The 5,867-nt window shown below is 45.2% G+C and overlaps 1 protein-coding gene across 3 annotated transcripts in view; it reads left to right on the plus strand.

Annotated features, from left to right (window-relative positions):
- The window catches only part of LOC105510903 (serine/threonine-protein kinase Sgk3), a 213,659-nt gene that overhangs the window by 116,150 nt on the left and 91,642 nt on the right, over positions 1-5,867 (plus strand). For 2 of the 3 annotated variants that reach the window (XM_011940898.1, XM_011940900.1), the window contains exon 1: positions 2,601-2,707. The exons of the other annotated variant lie outside the window; for it this stretch is intronic. The gene's annotated coding sequence lies outside the window, so the exon portion shown is untranslated. Of the gene's footprint in view, positions 1-2,600; positions 2,708-5,867 lie in introns of those variants that run through there. 3 annotated transcript variants of the gene reach the window in all.

Consider the following 5,867-nt stretch of genomic DNA (forward strand, 5'->3'; position numbering starts at 1 on the left):
AAGCTCTGCTTCCTGGGTTCATGCCATTCTCCTGCCTCAGCCTCCTGAGTAGCTGGGACTACAGGCACCTGCCACCACGCCCGGCTAATTTTTTTGTATTTTTAGTAGAGACGGGGTTTCACCATGTTCACCTGGCTAATTTTTAAATTTTTTCGTAGAGATGGGGTTTCACCATGTTGCTCAGGCTGGTCTCAAACTCCACTCTTGAGCTCAAGTGATCTGCCTGCCTTGGCCTCCCAAAGTGTTGGGATTACAGGTGTGAGCCACCATAACTGGCTTGAGATAAAGATTCTAAATAGCAGAAAACAAAACAAAGTAGCCCTGCTACATGCTAACGTGAGTGGTGCAGATCCTAAGTATTATAGCATTTTATTGCATAGAGACGTCCCTGAGCTGGGCTATTGTAGTCAAGACAGGTAGCTAGGACTGAGAAGAGGGTATTCCAGCTGGGAGGCAGTGGGTTTGCATGTACAGTGGCAGGGATGTTAGCTATAAGTCGTGGATTCTGTACATTGAGGAGACAGTTTGTCAAACAGCTGAGTACATAAGAGTGAGTTGGAGATTAGGTGGGAAATGTAGGTTAGGATCAGATCAAACACCCTGAGTTCTTTGAATTTGTTCTTTATACAGAGATGGCAGTGAAAATGGAAGAGTCATTGAAGAGACTCTGTAAAAGGAGAAAGCCAAGGACCTGGTGACCAAACATGAGGACTAAGAGGGAAGAGTCAAAGGTTTTGAGTTAGGGCAAGAATGATACAGTATTACCCCCTTAGCCAAGGGGGTACCTTCTAAAACTCCCAGTGGTTCCCTGAAACTGCGGATAGTACTGAGCCGCAATCTAAACTATGTTTTTTTTCCTATATATACAGGCCTACAATAATGTTTACTCTCTAAATTAGGCACAGTAAGAGATTAACTACCATAACTAATAATAAAATATAATTATAATAATATATCAGCATCACTACTCTTGCACTTTGGGGCCATCGTGAAGTAAAATAAGGGTTCCTTGAACACAAGCACTGTGACACCTCTACAGCCAACCTGATGACAGAGATGCCTACTAAGTGACTAGCAGGTGGGTAACATCTGCAGCATGGACAAACTGGACAGAGGAAGGCTTCACATTGAAGGTAGATGGAGTGGGATAGCGTGAGATTTTATCACACTGCTCAGAACAGCACACCATTTAAAACTTATTGTTTATTTCTAGAATTTTCCATTTAATTTTTTCAGACCGTGGGTCAAAAAAAGAAAAGGGAAACTGTTGATAAGGGTATGTGTCGGGGACTGGTGTACTATTATTATTACAAACAGGAAAGTCGGAAGGGAGAGGTCGAATGAAGTGATTCCAGAGATCCCTGAAGCTTTTTCTAAAAATTTCTAGTTTCTCCGAGTAGCTCCTGACTAGACAATACTTCCCTGCATTCTTTCCCCTCTCCTATGAGTACAGCCTGGCAGGACAAGCTCTAGAGTATAAGAGGGCATTTGGAGCCCATGAGGTCACCAGGCTAAATCTCCTCATTTTACTAATAAGCAAATTGAAGACTTCGGATATTGTGACTTCCCTTAAGGCTACAGAGCTAGGCTGGCCTCTTGGCCATTATTTTCTGAAATTCTTGTAATAAAGGTTACTGTATATCAATCCTGCTTACTGGCAAAGTGAGCCCTTTGTTTCCCTGCCATATTCATTAGTTATATTATTTTTATTTTAGAAACAGGGTCTTGCTATGCAGGTCCAGGCTGGCCTAGAACTCCTGGGCTCAAGTGATTCTCCTGTCTCAGCCCCTGGAGTAGCTGGGACTGTAGGAACTGTGCCCGACTCAGTTATGGCTTGATGCCTCAAGCCGTTTTTCACCGTCCAGACTCAGATGCATTAATAATTAAAACAAGTCGTTTCGAGGATTCTGGTTTTCCTTTGTCTGTACACCGAGACGCAAACCTTAGAGTAGCACACTACGGACATTCATGCCAAACCCGGCCGCGTCTGCTCTCTGGTGATGCGCCTGAGCTGTTTGAAGCGAACGGGATTGATGAACAATTTATGAAGGGAACGGGATTCATTAACAATTTAAACTCGAGGATTCTTACTGGGAGCTGACTCCCCAGGTTTTGAAGTAAAGGATGTGTGGTGGAGACTAGTAAAGGAATTGCTTCTTTTCTTTGCTCCTCTGAATCCCATTCCCAACGACGTCTCACGCCTGGAGACCTGAACTCGTGTGTGACTCCTACCGCGCCCGAGGAAAATGAGATTATGCCAATGTCTTGAATGAGCGCGGTTGTTTTGAGATCTACACTTTAGCGGGAACCTGGGGAGAGTGCCTTCTTATTCCCCGACCCCGCCCAAGGCTCTCTTCACTTTCCCCGCGGGTGTCCTCTCGTTTTCTCTCTCCCACCCGCTGGATTCCCGCCTTTCCTCCCCCGCATATTTACTTAAGGCCCAGGGGTTGCACCCCGCCCGCCGCTCCCTCGGGGGCGCGGTCGAAGAGCTCCGAGGGCGGGGCTGATCGAGCCCATATTCGGGCGTGGCCGGCGGTGATTGGTGAGGGCGGGGCCTGCCGCAAGGGGCGGGGCCTACAGGTTTGGCCCCCGCAGGGAGCGCAGCTGGCGTCTTGGGAGGTGGTGGCACGACGCAGGTCCCGGCCGAGTGTGGCGCAGCAGTGGCGGTGCTTCCCGTTCGCCACGCGCCGGGTGTGGGTCCCCGAAGGTAAGCGTGTGGCTCATCGAGCTTGCGCGACGAAGCCTGGCGGAGAACAGCCCGGGCACTGCGCGGGCCAGGTGGAGGGATCCCGGGGGCGCGGGAGGCAGGTGTGGTGTGACGGGCCCCAGTGCCGTTTCCGCGCCCTTCAGGAGCGCGGGGCGCGGGCGGGGCGCGCGGGCGGCCCCTCCTGTGAACCCCTGAGAGGAGATGCCGGTTCCACACCCGGGCATGCTGCGACTTCGCAGCACTCATTCACTGCACTTGGTCCGAGACAGGAAACGTTTGAGTTGTTCCACGCACATCCCCTCTAAATGTCGAGAAGTCCCGGGTACTGTCAAGTTTGTATATCTTTAAAATATATTTATAGTTTGTGGTTCAGGACAGGAGGAGAAACCCGATAGTGAGTTTGCGGTGGGGCTTTACTTTTACTTTGTGTTATTCAGTTTGTAAGGAAGGTGTTATAGAAACGGGACTGTTACTTAAACATGGACAGCAGGGGTTACATAGGGAGTGTATCTTGGAGATGAAGCACGCAGACTTTGGAGCTGGAATCATGGTTTTGAATCTATTTATTAACTGAGAAAACTTGGGCAATTTGCTTAACTTTTCTATGCGTTAGTTTTAGCGTATGTAAAATGGGGATAATGATAGTTCCAAACTTACAGCAGTTTTTGAAGATTAAATGAGTTAATACCTGGCTCATAGTCCACAATAAACTTTGGCTGTTTTCTTTATTATGCATTCAGATGAGCATTGATGTCAAGAATTGCCATCACCAGATATACGTGCTTTCTTTCCTCAGAGCTGTTGCTAGAAATGCTTGGGGGTTCCTTTGGAACAGTTTTCTTAGACCAAGTTTCACAAGAAAAGGTCTCTTACTTTTCTTTCACTAGGGGTGTTATCTGATGTGATCATCCACCTTGTTCCAAATCACATCCACAGAAACCTCAGAGTCTTGAAGGCTGTTCTAAAACAGGGCTGAAAAAAGAGGCAGCGCCTTTACGGTGAATGTAGCCTCATTTTAAGCACCAAGTTCAGGCGGGTTTGTTTAAAAGCAGTTCATATCACTTTATACAGAACATTTAAGTTGTGCTATTTTGGGTGGATGCTTATTTGTACTATTATTGCAAAACTAAGTAAAACAGAGCACCCCCAATACATAAATAAACATCATAGGAACCGTAGCTTGCTGCAGGGAATCTCAGAATTCAAAGGAATCTGAAAAATCAGACCAGCTGGTCTTTACAGATAAGGATGAGGCCAAAGACTCAGAACCAATAAATGGCGGAGCTTAGGCTAGAATTCAGCTCTGCTGATCAACAAAGTATAAAATCAAATGATGATATTATTTCTAGTTTTGATGATAGTTACTATCTTTATTTTTGACAGTTTTATGGTGCTGTGAATGGCTTTCCTCTCCAGCAGTATTCTGCTTGGTAGCTTAATTGCATGATTCATAATCTTTCTTCAGTACCTTTGATTTAAATCACAAGTCTCGAAGTTGCTACATTAATTATTGCTTTGAGAACAAGATGATTGTCTTCTTAAGCTTTGTACAAACATGTTCTAATGTGCTTTGGTTTTGTCCTTTTAAAATGCAGTCCTCTTCTCCCATGTAGGGAATGTAAACAGCCAGTATAAACAAATTGACCCACTAGGCAGTTTTTTATCGCCGTTTTATTGGTGAAGTTTTCTTGATTGGGTAGGATAGAGTCAGGAAGTGGAACCCCGAATGCTCGCCCAAGGAAATAGAACTGGGTCCCAAAGAGGTATGTCGCAATGTGGCTGCTAACTTCAAAAGCATTGTGGAGTGAAATTATTTTAAGCTATTGTTTTGTTAGTTGCTGACTCTTCCCCAGCTCTTTGTATAGCTCACTCCGTCACCTCTGGGTGTTTGTTTAGATGTTACCTTCCTATTTAAAATTGCATACAACACCACACTTATATATTGACCTGTTTATTTACTTATTCATTATCTGTTGTCTGAGGAGCGTAAGTTCCATGTGGGTGAAGTTGTTTGCCAGTTGTGTTCACTGTTGTATCCTAAATGCTTGAAAATAGTGCCTGGCACACAGAGGTACCGAATTCATGGATCTGATGCGGACATTTCCAACAAGACTAGTAATTAGTTAAGCTAATTCACTGTCATTTTGCCCTATTTTCCCCTCCTTCCATTTTATTTATTCCTTGTTACCCAGGAATAACATCTTGAGACAAAGTTAATTCTTTCTTTTACCTTTGTACCCCACATGCAAATAGCTACCAAGTTATTTCATCTGTCACTCTTTTTTTTTGCAAACCTGCCTCTCCTGTTGTTGCCAAGCCCATTTCTTCATTCCCTTCCATTTGACACCTGCAGCACTGCAGTTCCCTTTTCAAGTGCCTTCACATCCTTACCTGCAGAATGAAATCCAGAGTGAAAAACCTGACATTCAGAATTCCCTCCAACCTGATTTCAAGCCCACTTTTACAGTCTGTATCTCCTATAGATGAAGAGAGTGAGTTCCAGTTTAGGTTTGTAAATATGGCAGTAGATTAAGGCTTTAATGGTGATGCCCTATAAAATCCCAAGATGAGTGTTGCTTCATGACAGTTTCTCTTTCTGTTTTTATTGATGAGTTGATCTTTTTCTCCGATGTGGGCAGGGATTTAGACATAGTGGACTAGTGACTGTTCCCTGTTTCTAGTGAGGACTTCTGCTGCCCTTTCTCTTTTGAGTTCCCATTCTTCAAATCCCCTCACATGCGGCCCCCGCCACCCCCTACCAAATATCTAGGTAAGTTCAGTTGGAAGTGGCTTTTTCTTCCTCTGAGTGCTGGTGACTTTCATAGAGAATTTAGCACAGTCTACTTTGAATTCGAAATCTTTGGGCAGTGGTCTTTTCTTTATTGCTTCATGTCCTGGAGGACAAGAAGCATGCACACACACATTTCAGTTTCTTTTAAAAGAAAAATAAGACCCACACCTACTTATCTGCTTCTTTTTTTTGAGACGGAGTCTTCGCTCTGTCACCCAGGCTGGAGTGCAGTGGCGCAGTCTCAGCACTCTGCTCACTCTGCCTGCCGGGTTCTTGCCATTCTCCTGCCTCAGCCTCCCAAGTAGCTGGGACTACAGGTGCCCGCCACCACGCCCGGCTAATTTTTTGTATTTTTAGTAGAGACAGGGT

This window comes from Colobus angolensis, unplaced genomic scaffold (assembly GCF_000951035.1).
Source record: "Colobus angolensis palliatus isolate OR3802 unplaced genomic scaffold, Cang.pa_1.0 Scaffold194, whole genome shotgun sequence".
Classification (NCBI taxonomy): Eukaryota; Metazoa; Chordata; class Mammalia; order Primates; family Cercopithecidae; genus Colobus; species Colobus angolensis.